This window comes from Choloepus didactylus, chromosome 1 (genome assembly GCF_015220235.1).
Source record: "Choloepus didactylus isolate mChoDid1 chromosome 1, mChoDid1.pri, whole genome shotgun sequence".
In the NCBI taxonomy this organism is placed as follows: Eukaryota; Metazoa; Chordata; class Mammalia; order Pilosa; family Megalonychidae; genus Choloepus; species Choloepus didactylus.
Window position 1 is genome coordinate 175,917,462 of NC_051307.1, and position 20,049 is coordinate 175,937,510.

The window sequence follows — 20,049 nt, forward strand, 5'->3', positions numbered from 1 at the left end:
TGTTTTGTTAAGAGTGATTCATAAAATAACTTTTTTTCCAACCACATTTATTTTTAATTCATCTAAAGAGTAGTGTTATAATTTATTTATAACCTGAATGTGATAAAAAATGATTGTAGCAATTTGGTTTCAAGGTTCACTCTAAATGTTCCTGTTTTTATTCTTTTATGAATACTCAATGTCCTCAAACATTTATTTGTGAAGAGCAATTCATTGTTGGCATGCTTCTTAGGGAAGGTAAATCAATTGTTTGATTAAATAATTCTGTGTTTCAAATCCAATTACTGAAATTAAAGTTTCAACTCCTGAAGTGGGAACAAATGACCATATTCCATTGGGCTTCAGTGATGGTAATGAAGGAAGAGCATGGGGTTTAAGCAAACAAATGGTCATGGTTGACTATAGGTACACAGAACCCTCAGGGAAAAGTGCATTCACAATTCTTTCCATTATGTAGACAATACAGTTATTTTAAAAAATCAACAGCTTATACTATGTATACTTATTCCCTGAAAGGCCACATAAGCAGAGGTTTGCTATCCTTAGAGTTACTTGCCAAGTGTTTCAGTTTGCTAGAGCTGCCATTATGCAAAATACCAGAAATGGATTGGCTTTTATAAAGGGGATTTATTAGGTTACAAGTTTACAGTTCTAAGGCCATAGAAGTGTCCAGACTAAGGTATCAACAAGGGGATACCTTTGATGGCATCCAGAACACTTCTGTTATCTGGGAAGGCATGTGGCTGGCATCTGCTCGTCCTTTGCTCCCTGACTGTGTTTCAAAATGGCTTTCTCCAAAATGTCTCTGGGCTTCTGTCTCTCTTAGTTTCTCTCTCTCAGTTCCTGTGCATCCTTGCTTGTTCTCCCAGGGCATTTCTCTCTAAGCATCTGAGGGTCCTCTCTTAGCTTCTTTGGGGCAAACTCTAGGCTTCACCTCTTAGCATCTACAAATGTCCTTTTGTCTGCATCTCCCAGTGTCTCCAAGCATCTCCGACTATGTTGGCTCTTAGCTTCTCCTGGGGGCAAACTCTGGATTACATATTTTAGCTGCTCTCTGCAAATAGTGAAAGTTTCACTTCTTACTTTCCAATTTGGATACCTTTTATTTCTTTTCCTTGTCTAACTGCTCTGGCTAGAAATTCTGGCACAATATTGAATAACAGTGATGACAGTGGGCATCCTTGTCTTGTTCCAGATCTTAGACAGAAAACTTTCCATCTTTTACCATTGAGTACAAAGTTAGCTGTAGGTTTTTCATATATGCCCTTTATCATGTTGAGGAAGTTTCCTTCTGTTCCTATTTTTTGAAGTGTTTTTATGAAGAAAGGATAATGGATTTTGTCAAATGCCTTTTCTGCATACATCGAGATGATCATGTGGATTTTCCCCTTTGTATTGTTAATGTGGTGTATTATATTAATTGATTTTCTTGTGTTGAACCACCCTTGCATGCCTGGGATAAAACCCACTTGATCATGATGTATAACTCTTTTAATGTGCTTTTGGATTTGATTTGCAGGTATTTTGTTGAGGATTTTGCATCTATATTCATAAGAGAAATTGGTCTGTAATTTTCTTTTCTTGTAGTATGTTTATATGGCCTTGATATTAGAGTGATGTTAGTCTCATAGAATGAGTTAGTAGTGTTCCCTTCTCTTCAATTTTTTTGGAGGAGTTTGAGAACTCCTCATCTTGATGGGTCCTAAACTACAATTTTTATTTCCCAATTCTGTAAGATTGCTGATAGCTTGTTTTCCTGCACTCTCTTGCAACTTTCTTCTGGAAGAATTTCCTAAGTAAATAACTTGCACCTGAATTTTTGGCTCAGGTTCTGCTTTTGAGAGACCCTAAGGCAAGGTTTATCCATAAAGCAAAATTAGATGGAAGAAAATTAAGACTTAAGGGTAAGTAAACCCATCTCTTAATTGTACTTAAGCTAAACACATCCCACACATTGCTGTGTTCCATCTTGAGGACCATGAAAAAGTAACTTTTATTTTATTTTTATGATTTATTTTATAGCAGTTCATTTCTTTCTGGGCAAAGTAGAAGCTGGGAAACAAATAAAGAAACAAAAATGTAGATATACTGCTGATACTTTGTTTCTATACTCTGGTATGAGAAAGCCACAGATGTTTTTCCAATGAGATTGACTCTAGAAAATTTGAAGGTCTTACACATAATTTCTCAACCTGCGGTGCACATCTGCAATTTGCTTTTGTATCAGAGTGCTTTTTTCTTCCTTATTTGGATCCACACTCATCTGCTATTGGGCTTCCTGCCGGGCATGAGATTGACTGAACACGGTCTTACAGCATCATATGGGAGCTTGTAAGTTCTGGAACATTTTCTGTATTATCCTTAGAGACAAAATATCTTTAGTGAGAGTCCCCCCCCTACCCCCACTGCCATTTTGATCTTAAGTAGAGAAAAATGGTTTCCTTGAAGAACCTCAAATCTACATTCAATAAAATATATTTAGAAACTAGTTTGTATTTTTCCATCTAAAATCTTAAAGTTAGAAGGGCTTTTACAGAATCAGTGCTTCACAGCTCACGGTGACTGCTCATTCACATGCGAGTTATTTTTGTAACCATATTGCAGATGCGGAAACCAGGTCCAGAGAGTTACCCAAACCACTCGTAGGTGGAAGACAAGCCTAGAAGCCAAGGTTTACTGACTTTTAATTCAGTTCTTCCTACGACTCCAAAAGCTAAATGTAGAAGTGGTGTTGCAGATGTAGTGACTTAGGGCTTTGAAATCATGGGGCTGCATGGGTTTGAATGCCCCTTCTCCTGCTTACTAGTCATGGGGCCTTCTGAAAGTTATTTAGACCATCTAAACCTTAGTTTCCTAAGCTTTAAATTGTGATTTATCTACAATTCATATGCAAAGGAAAAGGCCAAGACTAGGCAAAAGAATTTCAAAGATTTTGGAGATAGGGAGCGATTTATACAACCTGATGATAAGACTACTTATGAAACTCTTAAAATGGTGTGGTATTGCTCTAGGGATAGGCAACCAGACTCAAAATGCAAAATACAGAGCCTAGAAACAGATTCACAATATGTGGAAATTCATGGTAAGTCAAAGATAGTTTTACAAATCATTGGAAAACATATAGATGGACAAGTCCATAAATGGGGCTTAGACAATTGACTCTAAAATGGATAGGATAAAATCAGATAACTACCTCATATAACATGTAAAATAAATGCCAGATATACTAAAACTTGAATGTAGAAAGGAAAACATTTTGAAGAAAATATAGAAAAATATCATTATGGTATTGAAGTAGTGAAAGATTTCTTATACAAGAAGTGTAAAAAGAATACACACACAAAAGGAAGGATTAATGTATCCATGTACACTTAAAAAAACAAATAAAAACCTCTGCTCATCAATACTGTAAGAAAGTAGGAGGATAAGCTCAGACAAGAACAAGATAGTCATACTTTGCAGTGCATATAACCAACAGAGAAGTGGAGTCTTAATACTGTATATAAAGAAGTACAGATTAATAAGAGAAAGCAAACAACTCAATGAATAAGTAGACAAAAGATATGAACAGGCAATTCAGGGAAGAGGAACCTGACTAGCCAATGCACATATGAAAAACGCTCAACTGCATTTGTAATTAAGCCTATGAAAATTGAAACATCAATAAAATACTATTTCATACCTGTCAGATTGGCCAAAATTTAGTAAGTTCAATAACACCAAGTATTAGCAAGGATGTGGACAGACAGTTACTCTTATATATTCCGAGGATAAACAGGTATAACCATTCTGGAGAAAAACAATGGTAATACCTAACAATGGTTATGATGAACATACTCTATTTTCTACTTCTAGAGATATGGTAGATCAGGGGTCAGCAAACTATGGCCCCCAAGCCAAATCTGGTCCACTGCCTGCTTTTGTAAAGAAAGTTTGGAACTCTGTCATGTTCACATGTTTACATATTGTCTAGGGCTGCTTTCACACAATTATAGCAGAGTTGAGTAGTTACAACAGAGACTGTTCTGATGGTTAGGTTCATGTGTCAACTTGGCCAGGTAATGGTGCTCTGTTGTCTGGTCAAGGAAACACTGGCCTAACTGTTGCTGTGAGGACATTTCATGGACTTAAGTCATCAGTAAGTTGACTGCATTTATGGCTGATTACATCTACAATCAACTAGGAGAGTGTCATCAGCAATGAGAAATGGTTCCTCCAATTAATTGAAGGCTTTAAAAGGAGAAGTGATGACTTCAGCAGTCAGAAGAGAGAATTTATATCTCTGTTTCAACTAGCCAGCTTCTCCTGGGGATTTCTTTGAAAACCTTCTTCAGAGTTCCCAGCTTTCAGCCTGCCCTTCACAATTTGGACTCATGTATCTCCACAGTTGTGTGAGACAATTTTATAAAATCTCATAGTATTTACTGATATCTCCTGTAGGTTCTGTTGCCCTATAGAACCCTGAGTAATACAACCATATAGTCTGCAAAGACTAAAATATTTACTATCTGACCCTGTAGAGAAAAAGTTTGCTGACCCCTGCCATAGACTGTAGAGAAACTCTCAAATAGATGCATGAGGAAATGTGCATAAGAATATTCTTTTAACTTTTTTTTTTGTTTTTAATGTTTCAGGTGAGGAAATTGAGGCTCAGTATTTAAAGGGGCTCATCCAAAGCTATCCAAAATCACTGATGCAGTAAGTAGCAGATCAGATATTTTTCTTCACTCCTTTCTAATTTTAAATCTTCTTCTTTATGTGATTATTAAAGCCAGGTTTTATGGCACTGAAAGCCATTATTTCTTCTCCAGCTTGCATGTTGCTGCTATTTAGCTCTACTCGTTCCTAAAACAATTCAGGTGTCTTAGCATTAAAGCCTCAAGGCCTCTCTCTTAGTGCCACAGAACAAACTCTTAAGTATAAACAACTGAAGAAACAATGAGGTCAAAGATGGAATGATGACAAAGGTAAAGCTTCTTTTGAACAAAGCTTTTTCTTTTTAGACTACATTTAAACCCACCCTAACTGCAAAGACAGAGGTAAGTTCACGGCCAGAACTGCTGCTTTAAAAAGAAACGTTCTCTTTAAGAAAATTCCATGACAGTCCTCTTTTTGTGAGAACCAGAGTTCGGTTTTAAGTGTGCGGATAGAATCTGGAGTTTGACAATTATCAACAGCTTTGTTCTTACTATAGCCAAAGTCTGTCACTTGTAGCGATGTGGTTCCCACCCTATCTTAAATCTTGCCCATTATGTGGCTAGGAGACAGGAGACCGTAGATCATCAAAAATATGAAACAGGAACTAGCATACCTAGGGTTGGTCTCATGTTTTCCCTCTTGAAATATTCTCTATTGTAGTACGTGTGTGAGTGTCTTTCTTAGATAATAACAGTGAATCAAAGTCACCCTTCCACCAATAACCTGCTTCCTGGCAGGTTGGTGGGAAGGGAGTGAATGGAAGTGCATGGAGATGAACTATGAATAGAAATGGGCAGGAGTCTTGCAGAAATGGAATTGCAGGTTCTCATTACCCAAATCAAACTATTTAGGCAAAGGTAGGAATATATTAGAAGGCATGTGTGCCCTGAGGAAGAATGGCGGTGCAGCCATAACTCAAACCATAAATGCTTGGTTTCTGTCCCTAGAGTTTTGCCTTTTATAGAATGTCATATAATTGTAACTATACAGTATGTAGTCATTGTGTCTGGCTTCTTTTGCTCAATATTGTATTTTTGAGATTCATCCATGTGTTCTATACATCAGTAGAATGCTCTTATTGTCGAATTGTACTCCATTGTGCGGCTATGTCACAGTTTGCTAATCGATTCATCAGAAGGTGAACATTTGGGTCATTTCCAATTTGGGGCTATTATGAATAAAACTGATTTTTTTAAAAGCTTTTTTTATTGTGAAATATAACATATGCAGAAAAGTGATACATTTCAAAGTGGAGTTTAACAAAAAGTTATAGATCAAACACCTGTCAGGTGTACAACATTGCCAATACCCTAGAAGCCTCTTTTGTATTTACCTCTGGTTGCAACCTCCTTTTTTCTCACAAAGGTATGCATCCTTGAATGATATACAATAGTTTAGTTTTGTCTATTTTTGAACATTACATAAATGGAATCAACTTTGGGAATTGTTTTTTCTGTAAAGTATTATGTTTGTAAGATTCACTTTTTAATGTTTCTATTAATTTTATTGTTAATTTTTCCCATGCATGTCTTTATTTTATTACTCATCTACCCATGCACTAGATAAAGGGTGTTATCAGTCACAAGGTTTTTACAATCACAAGATAAAAAGACCATTTTTACATGGTTACAAGATAAAAGCTATGTAATTATACAATCATTATCAAAGATCAAGGCTACGGGGTTATGGCTCAACAATTTCAGGTATTTCCTTCTAGCTGTTCTAATACACTAGAAGCTAAAAAGAAATGTCTGTATAATGACTCAGTAGTCATAATTATTTGTTAAATCCTAACGTCTCTGTAACAACGCCTCCTTCTCATTTGATCATTCTTTCAATTTTCAGGGATATTTGGGCAATGACCATTCTAACTTCTTCATGCTGAAAAGAACTGATATGTTTTTGCTTGCAGTTTTAATTTCTAGTTATTTTTAATATTATAGACTATTAGGCTTTCTGGCTTCTTTGGTCTCCCTTCATCTACAGTATGATGAACTTTTATGAGATCCTTATATTCTTAAAAATTGAGTATTTTCTTTTACTACCCTTTGTGTCTCTCCATTATCTGTCTTATGATGCTATTGATGAACTCCATAATTTCCTTTATTAATTTGATATTTATTGATTAGTCACTTTCTGATTATTTAAAAATATTTCATATTGAAAGGCAACACAGTTCAGTGGTTAGGATCATGGGCTCTGGGGCTAGATAGACGTGAGTCTAAGTTACAGCTTCATTTCACTACTGGATTTTCTTGGGAAAGACCCTCTAAACCTCAGTGTCCTCATCTATAACATAGAATAATAATAACACCACCTACCTATGGAGTTGTGAGGACTAAATGAGATAATGCATGTAAACGTACATAGCAGATTTGCTGCTTTTATGGTAGAATAGTTAGGTCTCCAATTTCAATTTATTTCTTCATATGTATTTTTTTTTAATTTCAGATCTTGTGTTGTGTTGTATTCCGCTATTGTTTGGGACATGTCAATTCACCATCGTTGGATTTTATTCTTTATTCTACAGTTTCTTACTGTTCTTTAATGACTATTTCATCTCAATGCTTTTTTAAAAACTTTTTATTTTGAAATAATTTCAGACTTACAGGACAGTTGCAAAAGCAAAACAAAAACCATACAGAGAACCCCAACATTCTCCTATTTCCCTAGCTATCCAGTGTGATGGTCAAGTTCCTGTGTCAATTTGGCCAGGTTATGAGGTCCGTTGCTTGGTCAAGCAAGCACTGGATTGATTGTTACTGTGAGGATATTTTGTGGACTTAAATCATCAGTAAGTTGATTGCATCTATGGCTGATTACATCTACAATCAACTAAGGAGATTGCCTTCAACAATGAGAGAAGTCTCGTCTAATGAATTGAAGGCTTCAGAAGGAGAATTGAGGATTGCAGCAGTCAGAAGAGAGAATTTCCATCTCTACTTTAGCCAGCCAGCTTCTTCTGGGGAATTCATCACAAGTCTTCATTGGAGTTCCCAGCTTGTGGTCTGCCCAGGGAATGTGGATTTGCTCATCCTCACAACCACATGAAGCAGTTCTTATAAAAATCTCATAGTATTTACAGATATCTCCTATCGGCTCTGTTTCCCTAGAGGACCCTGACTAATACACCCAGATCAACCAGTGTTAACATTTTGCTGCCTTTGCTGTATCATTCTTTCTATATCTATCTATCTATCTTTCTTTCTTTCTTTTTCTTTCTTTCTTTCTTTCTTTCTTTCTTTCTTTCTTTCTTTCTTTCTTTCTTTCTTTCCTTTCTTTCTTTATCTATCATCTATCTATTCATCTATCTAATCTATCTATATCTACCTACCTACCTATCATCTATCTATCCATCTATCATCTATCTATTATCTATATCTATCAGTCATCACCTCTATCCATTTATCTATCCAATCGTTTATTTTCTGAACATCTGAAGGCAGGTTGCACACATCATAATCCTTGAAAACATGATGTAATTCCATGCATATTTCTTACAAACAAGAATATTCACTTATGTAATCAAGTTAAGTGCAGTTATCAAGTTCAAGACACTTAACATTGGTTTAAAGCTTACATTCTATGTTCCAATTTTTTTTATGTCCCTCAAATATCCTTTTGAGCCTTGTTTCCTCCATTCTTAGATCCCTTGCAGTATCATGCATTGCATTTAATTGTCATTATCCCTTCAGATTATCTTTCTTTCTTTCTTTTTATTTTTTTAAAGTTGTGGATTGCAGTGCTTTTTATCATGGTGCTGTTATTAGCTGTTAAGTACTTTTTATGATTATGATTATGATTTTTACAATTGTTACAATCGTGTTACTGTAACTCTGCTTTTATCTTATTCTCTAAGGGATAAGGGTCCCCCAAATCAAAGCCTGCAAGGACTATACGGACAGCAGGCATGTGAGAAATAGATTAAGTGCAAGACAATCAGTGCTCAGCTGCTTGCTCTGACTCCAAGCACATCACTTGACTAGATGTATTGCCTTCAAAACAGCACACCCATAGTCCACAGGTGGCATTTTGCCTCTGGCTGCCAATTTGTGCACCTGTCTTAGATCTTCCCTTTAGTTCTGTCTTTCAATTTTTAAAATTTTATTTCAGTTGCATTTGTTTTAGGCAGCCAATTGTTGGATTTATTATTTCATACAGCTTAGACTTTTTTTTGCGGGAGTTCTGCTTGTTTATGTTTATTGTTATAATTAGCCCATTTGTAGTATCTACCACCTGTCACTAAGATTATCTGAACTATTTTTAGTGTCTAGACTGCTACTTGATGTGTTTTCTGCCTTTAAAAGAATCAATATATCCATTAAAAATTTTTAATTTGCACAAATAATATAAGAATATATCATCATTGTAAGAGACTCAAACTATACAGAGCATAGAACATGAAACAGGAAAGAATACCTTTCATATCCTTTTCTCCATTCATTTTCTTTTCTTTCCAAGGAGAAGTCATTGCCAATAGTCTGGAGTTTATTTCTGTTCCTCTTTTATATATAATTTTATTACATTTCTTTTTGTTATTGTACTGCTTAAGAAGGGTTACTGAGGTTATAGACACTTTCCTTTCTATTTTCTGCTGTTCAGAAAATAACGTTAAAACCTATCTGTACACATACTAACCGATATAGTTTTCCTGTCTCTTTCTTTCCTCAATTGAAGACATTTAACATGCTTTTATTTTTCTTCCTCTGCTCTTTTCCTCACAATCTGTCATGTTCTGAGGCAATTCCTGATTGCTATTATCCTGCATTGTCTTTTAGATTCATTTTTTTGCTCTTGTTTTTGTTTTCCTCTAGGCATGCTGTCAGACATTTTTTTCAGAGAGGGTTTATGGGTGACAAACTTTCTGAGTCATTGACTATTTAGAAAATGTGTTTATATTTTTAGTCACTCTTGAAAGACTAAGTTGATAATAAGTTCAAGATATTGCATCGATGGCCTCTTGCCCGAGTATGACTAGTGAGGAATGCAATACCATCTGATTATTTATTTATTTACTTATTTCTTACTTTGGACGTATCAGGATTTCCTCTAGCCTTGGTTTTCTGAAATGTCATCACAATGTTCTCCGCATGGATCTTTTATTTTTAAAATTCATCCGTCTTGACACTTAGGGTGACTTTCAATTTGAGAACCCATCTTTTTTTTTTAAACCCGTCTGTTTTTGAAAAGTGTTTTCTATTATTTTTGGAGCCATTCTTTATTCTAATTCCATGTTTTCCCTATCTGTAATTCCTATTGTATAGATACCGATTTTTACATTGTTTCTGAAATCCCTAGTTGCTTAATTTTTCCATATAAAAGCAGAATATAGGTCTCTGAGGGCCGTAAAATCTATAGGCAAGAAGGATATAGGGTATTATCAGGGATGTACTAAAATTGAGCTGGGCTAAAAAATAGATAGAAGGAAAGAATTCAGGTAATCACGTAGACAACATAGACAGTGTTACGGTAATGGCACAATTCTATGGCTTTAACACTTGTTAACATAAGTGCTTTATTCCCTTACTAAATTTTATTTTTAATGAAATTAACCCTGCAGGCTTCCTTTTCGGAGGATAAAATATTGTTCATGTGGAAGTCTAAACAGATGCTGCTGCAAATCCCATTTTATATTTTCCATTTTTTTCTCAGTTATCCACTCTTATGAGCAAGTGGGATTTCTCAAAATCTTTCTGTGATTTTAATCTCTTTTGAACCCATGATCAAACACCATCAAAATGTAGTCACCCAGCTAGAAGAGGAAGGAATTGCTTTGAATTAAGCATTTATAGTGTTTTCCAGGTGTCCATGAAAAGTCTTTAGTATTACCCTGATCTGTATAACTATTCTCCACAAACACATTGAGAATGTTAGATCCATGGAAGTTATTATAATAGAAGCTAAAATTTATTGAGGCTCTACAATGTGCCAGATACAGTGCTAATAACTTCAAATGCATAGTCTCAATAATCTTCAGATAATTCTATTATGGAAATACTGTTATTATACCCATTTTAGAGATGAGAAAAGTAAGGAACTTGCACAGGGTCCCATGTCTATTATTAAGTAGCAGAGACAGGAATCAAACCCAGATAGTCTGGTTATAGGGTCCACACTCTTAAACATTATGTTATACTGATAAGCATTGATAATACAATAGGAAACAAATATTGCTTTGAAATGAATACATCACTTCAACATTTGTACAAACAATGGGAAGCTCATTTTATAATCCCTTGGAATAATGGCAGTTCATTCTGTGTAGCCTTTGAAGGTTTTTTAAAATAACAACTTTACAATTTTGTCTCATCCCACATATTGAATAATATTTCCGTAACTCAAAGAATGCTCCCTTCCTGTATACGTGGGAATCTTGCTCTGACCTTCAAAATATGATAAATTCTCTTGGTCCCGGTGCATAAGAATAATCATTGTAGATGATATGACAACCTGGATGGGTACTATGCTACAAATGGATGAATTTTTATTGGGATGCTTTCTCGATGTGGTCCTTCTTAGAGAATCCATAGTCTTGACTGTGCTGACAAGCACATGTAGTCAACCAATCCCCACTGGAGTTGGAATGCATTTCCCATGCTTGCTAATCCTGCATTATACACCACATAGAAAACATTTATATTACAATTGCTACATTAATTTCTGTTACTTAAAGTGGTTTCCCAGGCTGGTGTCTTTTCCTGGGTTACTACATCTATTGAATATACTTTAGTAAAGAGGTCTGTTGGAAGAATTCTTGTTAGGACTCTACTTTGCTTCAAGATAGGATGGAAACCTCTCGGAACACACAGTCCATGAAACAGACTGGCTGGCAGCAATCCACTCAGTTTCCAGGGTGGAGACTGGATTCAATTGCTTATCAGGAATTCTTGAGAAAAGATGGGCCAGAACCCATTGTTGTCACCAGAAAAGGGATGTAAGAACTGCTAACTTTTGACAGTTCTTTAGGAATAGTCCACACAGGCTTTTATTGATTTAAAACTTCTCAGTGTTTCCTCCTCTCTCTGGTCCCTGGATATATGATGTTAGGGCCCAAACCGTGTTTGTGCAAAGCATAGGTCGGTGCTGCTGCGAGACTGAAAAACAGTCTGCCAGGCACGGAGGCTGATACAGATTTATTAGAACTTATAAACAGGAGAGAGTCCCCGGTGGTAGCAGTCTGCAAGGGTAGCACTCCTCAGAGTGGCAGAAGAGCAAGGGGAAATATGTATGATTTTAGAACAAAGACATTCCATATAGTATGAGGACATCAGGCCTCTAGTATAACCATTAAAGGAGCTTAAGACCTGATGTTTTACTGAGGTTAACATTTAAGACTAAGATACAATCAATGCCGTCCTGTTCCTGTCCCTTTACATCATGATTACATTCTTTTCCCTCCAGGAAACCCCTGACTTTTGTCCTGGGGCTTCATTCCCATTTAGAAGGGGGCCCAGGTCCTGGGCCATGACATGTGGGTAATGAAATTACAGGATCCTGACTTTCTAAGACTTATTAGCACTGACTCACAGCACTTCCTAGGATAAGAGATAGAGAGGAAATGAAGGGGGGGGGATTGAGGGAGGGAGAGAGAACATGAATGTGGAAGCTGTTAAAACAGAAACATATTGATTACATGCAGAAAGGATTCCAGTAGGGCTGTTAGAGTAATTGATCTGGGGCCTTCTGGTGGAGAAATATTCAGGTTTCCTTTTCTCCTTTCCTTATCTATGTCTGCTAACATCAGGAGTTAAGAGGGAGGACTAATGTACTGGCCCCAACTGGATTTCTGGCCTCCAATCTTGTCCCTCTTGTATCCATCATCTTTGCTCATGGTCTCTTATCTCTGTGCTCATCCCTCTGCCTGATTTACTCCCCATTTAGTGTTGCTTCCCACTTACAACCTCTTTGGTCTCCTTTAATAAACTGAAGGAGGGCTCCTTGATGATGAGGATGGGGTAGTTGCTCCATAAGGCATGTGGAAAAGTGAATAAGTAAGAAGAGAAAGGGATGAATTTTCTGGGAACTCCTTAGATCAGTAGTTCTCAGGCTGGAGACACCTTAGAGCCACCTGAGGACATTTTCAATAATACCTAATTAAGGACTCCATCCTGGATCAATTGATTCAGAAAATGGGGTGTAGCTAGGGCATTTGTAGGTTTGAAAATCTCTCCAGGTGATTCTAATGTGCACCTCTGATTGAAGACCACTACCCTTGATTGGTGGTTCTCAAATTTGAGTGTGCATCAAGTCATCTGGAAGGTTTATTAAAACACAGGTTTTTTGGGCCCCACTTCAGAGTTCCTAATTCAGTAGGTGAAGGCTTGTCCCAGTAATTTACATTTCTGACCACTTCCCAGGTGATGCTGATTCTGCTCGTGTGGGGACTGCATTTTGAGAACCACTGCCCTAGATTTTTCAACAGCTACGATAAGTTCATTCAGTGGTTGTCTGTACTTTAGAATCACATGGGGAGCTTTTAAAAAATCTGATGCCTAGGCACCATTCTGAAAACTCCTTGGGAGGAGCCTGGGCATCTTTTGTTTGTAAAATTTCTCCAGGTGATTCTTACGCGCAGTGAGGTTTAAGAACGACTACTTTAGATTTCTGTATTCTCCTTGGACCAGCTGCATCAGCATCACCATCTCTATCACCTGTGAGCTTGTTAGAAATTCAGAATCTCAGGACTTAACCCCCACCTATTGAATCTGCATTTCACTGATTCTGCATTTTAACAGGATATATGCATGCATCTTAAAGTTTGAGAAGCATTGCTCTAGAGAACTGTTCATCTACTCTTATAGAAAAATTTCTTATCTGCAATATTAGAGTGCAGACTCCTTAAGGGAAGTTCACAGCACCTCGAACAGTGTTTTTTTTTTTTTTTAAAGGGTGTATTATTGCATTTATATGACATTTTTAAAATTCAGTTTTATTGAGATATATTCCTATACCATATATCATCCAAAGTGTACAATCAGTTGCTCACAGTACCATCATATAGTTGTGCATTTGTCACCCCAATCTATATTTTGAACATTTACCTTGTACCAGAAAAAGTGAAAATAAGAATAAAAAAATAAAAGTAAAAAAGAATACCCAAACCATCCCTCCCCCCATTTTTCATTTAGTTTTTTGTCCCCATTTTTCTACTCATTCATCCATACTCTGGATAAAGGGAGTGTGATCCACAAAGCTTTCACAATCACACTGTCACCCCTTGTAAGCTACGTTGCTATACAATCATCTTCAAGAGTCCAGGCTACTGGGTTGGAGTTTGATAGTTTCAGGTATTTACTTCTAGCTATTCCAATGCATTCAAACCTAAAAAGAGTTATCTATATAGTGCATAAGAATGCCCATCAGAGTGACCTCTTGGCTTCATTTGAAATCTTTCAGCCACTGAAATTTTATTTTATTTCATTTTTCATCCCCCTTTTGGTCAAGAAGATATTCTCAATCCCACGATACCTGGTCCAGATTCATCCCTGGGAGTCATATCCCGTGTTGCCAGGGAGATTTACACCCCTGGGAGTCAGGTCCCATGTAGGTGGGAGGGCAGTGAGTTCACCTGCCAAGGTGTCTCAGTTAGAGAGAGAGAGAGGGCCACATCTGAGCAACAAAGAGGCACTCAGGGGGGAGACTCTTAGGCACAATTATATGCAGGTTTAGCATCTCCTTTGTAGTGATGAGCTTCATAAGAGCAATCCCGTAATAGAGGGCTCAGCACATCAAACTGCCAGTCTTCAATATTTCTAGCACAGTGTTTTTTGTTTTTGTTTTTGTTTTTTTTTTGGCACATAGAAGTGCTTAATAACTATTTTTAAATACATGGATTTTTCATTGGGTGTGAATTCGATACCATCCTTTTCTGCAACAGTTTCTTTCTTCCCATATTTACCTCTCAGATAACAGAGCCCTCACATTGTCATAGCACTTTAATTACCCCCAAGCCCCACAGCTTTAAGAAAATCTCATGTGCAGGAGTCATTTCAGTTATTCCTGATGTTTCCAGAAGGAGCATCCTGGCTGGATGCTTCAGGCTCCATTCCCTATAGTGCATTGCTACTCAAAGGTTTGCTGGGTAGGCTAAGGCTCTAGTTTCATCTACTCCCACTTGAAGGATGTTCGCATTCCTCTCAGCATTTACATCACCATGGTTACTGGCACCCAATGGCTTCTCTTGGAATCTCAGGAGCATTCCCCACCCCCGATAACAGTAGAAATTAAAACAAAAATTTAAAAATGCCCTGTCAATTGGAACTCTCCATTTTCCTCACCATGGCAGAGGTTTTTCACCTTTAGAAAAAAATTGACTCTTCTGGGAAATGTTCAAGTTAAACAAATTTGAGAATTAGCAAATCTTGGGAGCTTCTAGAATAGAGTGTGATAGGCAGAATAATGATCCTTGCCCCCGAAGGTGTCCATGTCCTAATCCCTGGAATCTATGAATATGTTACCTTACATGGAAAAAGGGTCTTTGCAGATGTGATTAAGGTTAAGAACCTTGAGATGGGGAAATTATCTTGGATTTTCCAGGTAGGCCCAATCTAATCACATGAGTCCTTAAAAGCGGAGAAACTCTCCTGGCTATGGAGAACCAGGGAGACTGACAGTGTAAGAAAAACTCAAGCCCACCATTGTTGGAGGAATGGAGGAAGGGAGCTATTAGCCAAGAAATGCTGGCAGACACTAGAAGCTGGAAAAGGCATGGAACCAGATGCTTTCCTAGAGCCTCCAAAAGGAATTCAGACCCCTGACACCTGATATCTTGGTTTTAGCCTGGTGAAACCTGTGTTGAACTTTTGACTTTGGGACTGTAAAATAACAGATTTGTGTTGTTTAAGTCACCAGGTTTGTGGTAATTTGTTACAGCAACAACAGAAAACTAATACAGAGAGCAAGACAGCTTTTTATTTCTTGGTGTGTTTGGAGGTCGAGACTTGGTTGAAAGCATCCATTGAGGGTATATTTTGTTACATTCCTTTGCATCACTAAATCGTCCCAGTTGTCAGAAAGTATATATTTTTTGGCATAAACTCTGTTTTTAAAATTTCCTTCTTCACCTTTCCTGATGCGAAGTTTAAAGGATTCAGTGTTGGGATGTAAGGGTGATGAATACGGCAAGTAGTTTTGGAATTTGCAGAGTATAGATGTAGTCTCCTGCCCCAAACACTTACCCCACCCAGATCTGAAATTCCAATATTAGAGACCTCTGCTTTGCACATTCCAGTTTTGAAGCATTTCCCCATTACAAACACTTCTACGCCCAGAGAGGTAACTACTGTAAGCCCTCCAGGGTGAATATGATTACTTTACCACTAATGTGGGAATGACACAAGAGAGCTTTTATGGCGAAAGTGAAAGGTGAAGAGGGGTAAAAGAGCAACCTTATTGTCATCAAGATTTTGTAAAAAACGATTTACCCCAAATAGTTAAGAAAATTTAAATAAGATGCTAACTGTTTTTTATGTTCATGTAATGCGTACTCTGTGCCAGATGCTTTACTTAGGCTATCTCTTTTAATCTTTCAACAGCCCTGCAAAGTGTGTTAGGAGTGGGATTTGATTTCACCCTACTTATAAGCTAATAAGTTAGCCTGTTAATGTTTAAAATGGATTTTCTAGTGACTGTTAGTCTGTTATTTCTCATGCTGGTAGAAGACATGAGCTCCCTGGGTCAGAGATAAAGGAATTTATTACTCATGGCACAGTAAACAGCATAAGCATCAGCATATTTGTGTCAGTTCTCTTTGCCACTCAAATCCCAGAGGACAAGGTGACATAGGTCTGGACAGATACTATGCCTGCAGTGGGTTTCTGTCACAGCTGAGGAACTTTGAGCTTGTGGAATCCACTGCTTTGATAGCAAATAGTAAGTAAGCCTGCTTTTGGTTCCAGAAGGGACATTTTCTCATCCCTCAAGGTTACTCACTGCAAACACAACCCTGATTGATTCAATGATAAATGAATCAATAAGATAAATGCAAGCTTGATATTAAAAATTACCAGAAGGTAGTGGGATTTCTGATTTCTAATGAACATGTAAAAATATTTATTCATCCATTTACTTATACATATTACTAAAAACCCTCTATGTAGTTGGCTCTGTGGTAGGAATGGATGGAAAGCATGAAGAGAAAGGAAGAGAAAAAATTAAGAAAAAAGAACATGCTGTTAAGTTGAATGCCTCAATGCCACTTAGCACAACAATGTTCTAAGTCTCCAAAATTGAAAATAGAGGCTGTAGAGCTTTGGAATTCAGAAAGGTGCTTTTCCTGAACTCTTAATTTATTTAAACTGAAAGCAACTTCAATCTCTTTTCTGTGGCTCCTCTAGATCTTTTTTTTCACTGAAGTGTAATTTGGGCAGCTTTTCAGGAATTTATAATTGCATTAAGGAGGAAGATACATTTTTATTTGGAAGAAAATGCAAACTTTTTAAAAGCCTAAATGTTGGAAAGACACTTGAAGTAAAATTCAACATGATTCTTTGGAAGCATTCTTTTAATTTGAATTCTCTACTAATACAATAGGACAAACATTAAGTTCTCAAATGTCTACAAGGAAGATGAGCTAAATTGTGATACTTCCATATTTCTGATAAAAGCTGAAAGTGAAAAAAAAAACCATTCTGACCCTTTTGATATCACTTATCTAAAATATTACTTATCAAAAATAATTATAATTGTAGGCCTTGTTGCAGAGAAATTCTCCTTCCAGAAGGCCTAGGGAAAATATGTTTAAGTGTAAACCTTTTCTATACCCCACTCCTGTCTCTTTTATTGACTTAGCCTTATGATTTTATATTTCTTATGGATTACCTCCGAGAGATCTTTGCCTGAAATCAAGTCTACATTGAAAGTTAGTATGTTTGTGTATCTGTATATAAAAATAGGTCTGGAAGGATGGCCATATACCCAAATGTTAACTATGTTGTCCCTGGGCCATAGAATCACTGGCGATTCTTACTTTCTTTTGTATCCTCACCTGAGGTTGGGTTATGTAAGTGAGAAGGAATTCTTTCCTTCTTTTTGGCTTTCCAATTTGCGGTTCAGCTCACCCTTGTGTTATTGCCTCTTTTGTTCTTATAAACCCCCATTCAGAACTCTTTCTTAGTGCTGGTGAGTGGGTGTTTGGGGGTGAGAGAGAAAGGGGAAAGATGGGCATGCAAAAGCAAATGCAGGTGCCTAGTCAGAAAATTTTCTCTCATGTCTCCGGGCATTGCAGGGATAGGGCTGTTGAATCCCTTGGCCTGCTGAACCTCTCCTTCTGTTCATTCATTTAGCAATTATTTGCTGAGTGATGTTATGCACCAGGAAACACCCAGGGACTGGGGATATAGCAGTAAAACTGGCAATACAGACGTAGAACAAAGAAAATGTCCTCTTTTCATGGAGTGTACATTCAATTAAAATGCAAATAAAAAGTAAAAAATTTAAAATATAACATGTCTGGTGTGATAAGTGACATGAAGAAGAATAAACTGGGACAAGGCAGATGGAGAGTGAAGGGGGTCCAGGGAAGAGGGTCCTTTTTTTATTGGGTGAAGAGGGAAATCCTCTCTCACTAGGTGACATTTGAGTAGAGACCTGAAGGAAGGGCAGGAAAGGGCTGCTATTTCAGGCAGAGGGAACAGAATAAAAGGTGTTTGAGGGTGAAGGTGGGCTTTTCAGGAGCAGCTGGTAGGCCACGGCAGCTGGAGCAGAGTGAGCGAGCTAGGAGCTGGGAGTGTGGGAGAGGAGGGCAGAGGGCGAACTGGGCCCCAGGCCTTGTACAGACGGACGTGCAGGCCACAGGATGACAGCCTTTAGATTCCACCTCAGTTACAGGAGCACTACTGGGGAGTGTTGAGCCAAGAAGTGACATAATATGACACATTTTAGAAAAATCATTGTTATTTTGTCTGTGATGTATTTAAAATACTTTATAGTAGACCATGAGTCCCAACACTTAATGACCATTTTTTTAGTTATTGGAGCAGTAAATCACTAATATGTTATTAAGTATAATTAAGAATTACATCCAGTGCTGTGAATCCATAGGAATTAATGCTTTTAGAGGCGAAAATAACTGAATAGAGGTTTAGGAAGCCGTTGACCTCCATCTTCCATGGTGGATACAAATCTTAGTTCCCACGTATAGGGATATGAGAAATGTAACTTTATTTTTCCCATTAATATTCTTTCTATTATGAACTCCATTATGCTGGGAGTTGCTGCTTATATCTGGGTTTCATATAAATTAGGGGGTTAGGATGCATCATAGCAGTGGGTCTTAAAATGTGGTTTTCTGATAAGCAACAACAGCATCACTTGGGAAATTGTTAGACACGCAAAGTTTCAGTCCTTGGCCAAGACCTACAGAAAGAATAGTGGGTGTGTGTGTGAGGGCATGGGGGGCAGCAATCTGTGCATTAACAAGTCCTCTAGATAATCCTGATGCCTGCTAAAATTTGAGAATCGCTCAGGCCATGAGTGGGGCAGCTGGTCATGTTGTCACCAGTCCACACTGGCTGTCATCAATCCTCTGAGACCTTGAGTCTCCCGTTGTTGATTCACATGTGGCCACCTGAGTTGTCCCTCATTCTTGACCACCAGCTCCTCCAAGTTTAGTTCTCTCTCAGCTGATTTCTATGCCATTTTCAAGTGTGCACACAATGATGCTACTGCTCCCATATCAAGTTGGGCTATAGAAAATTTTGAGGTGTTATTTAAACTTAGGCAACTTTGGGGCCTCTCTTAGGGTCATAAAATGATTCTGCCATTTCCTTGTTACTTTGAGGTGTGGGGAACTCATAAGCCATGTGTCCCATTTCTCCCAGAAATGGGTGCCTAAGTCCTCAATGTTCTCATATTCCCCCAAAGTTAACTGAAGTTTCTATTCCTACACTGAGTTCCTAGATAGGGCAGGTTCGGGATATTTTCTCAGGACCCATCAGAATCTGTGCTCATCTTCACTCCCCCTTCTCCTCTCAACAATTAAGGGCATATTTTCTAGTCTCAGGCAACAAAACTCGCTTTGTTTCAGAAGATCCCCTCCTATAGCACAAGCCATCCATCATCAAGATAGATAAAGACACCTTGGAGAAAGATTGCAAACAATATTTTCTCTGTCTCTCACTGACAGAACCACTCTGCTTCTTATTATTAATTGAAAGATCTTCAGACTGTGATACATCTTCTTTTAAGAAATTTACCTAGAATGGGTGGACTGCACATGTGCCAAATGTCTCTCAGGTGGTTCTTAGATGCCCCAAATTTGGTAAGCCCTGGATTACATCCTTAATTGTAATAACTCAAGTTGCCACTACTTTCCTCTGTTTGAATTATTACAGAGCCTTTCGATTGCTCAGT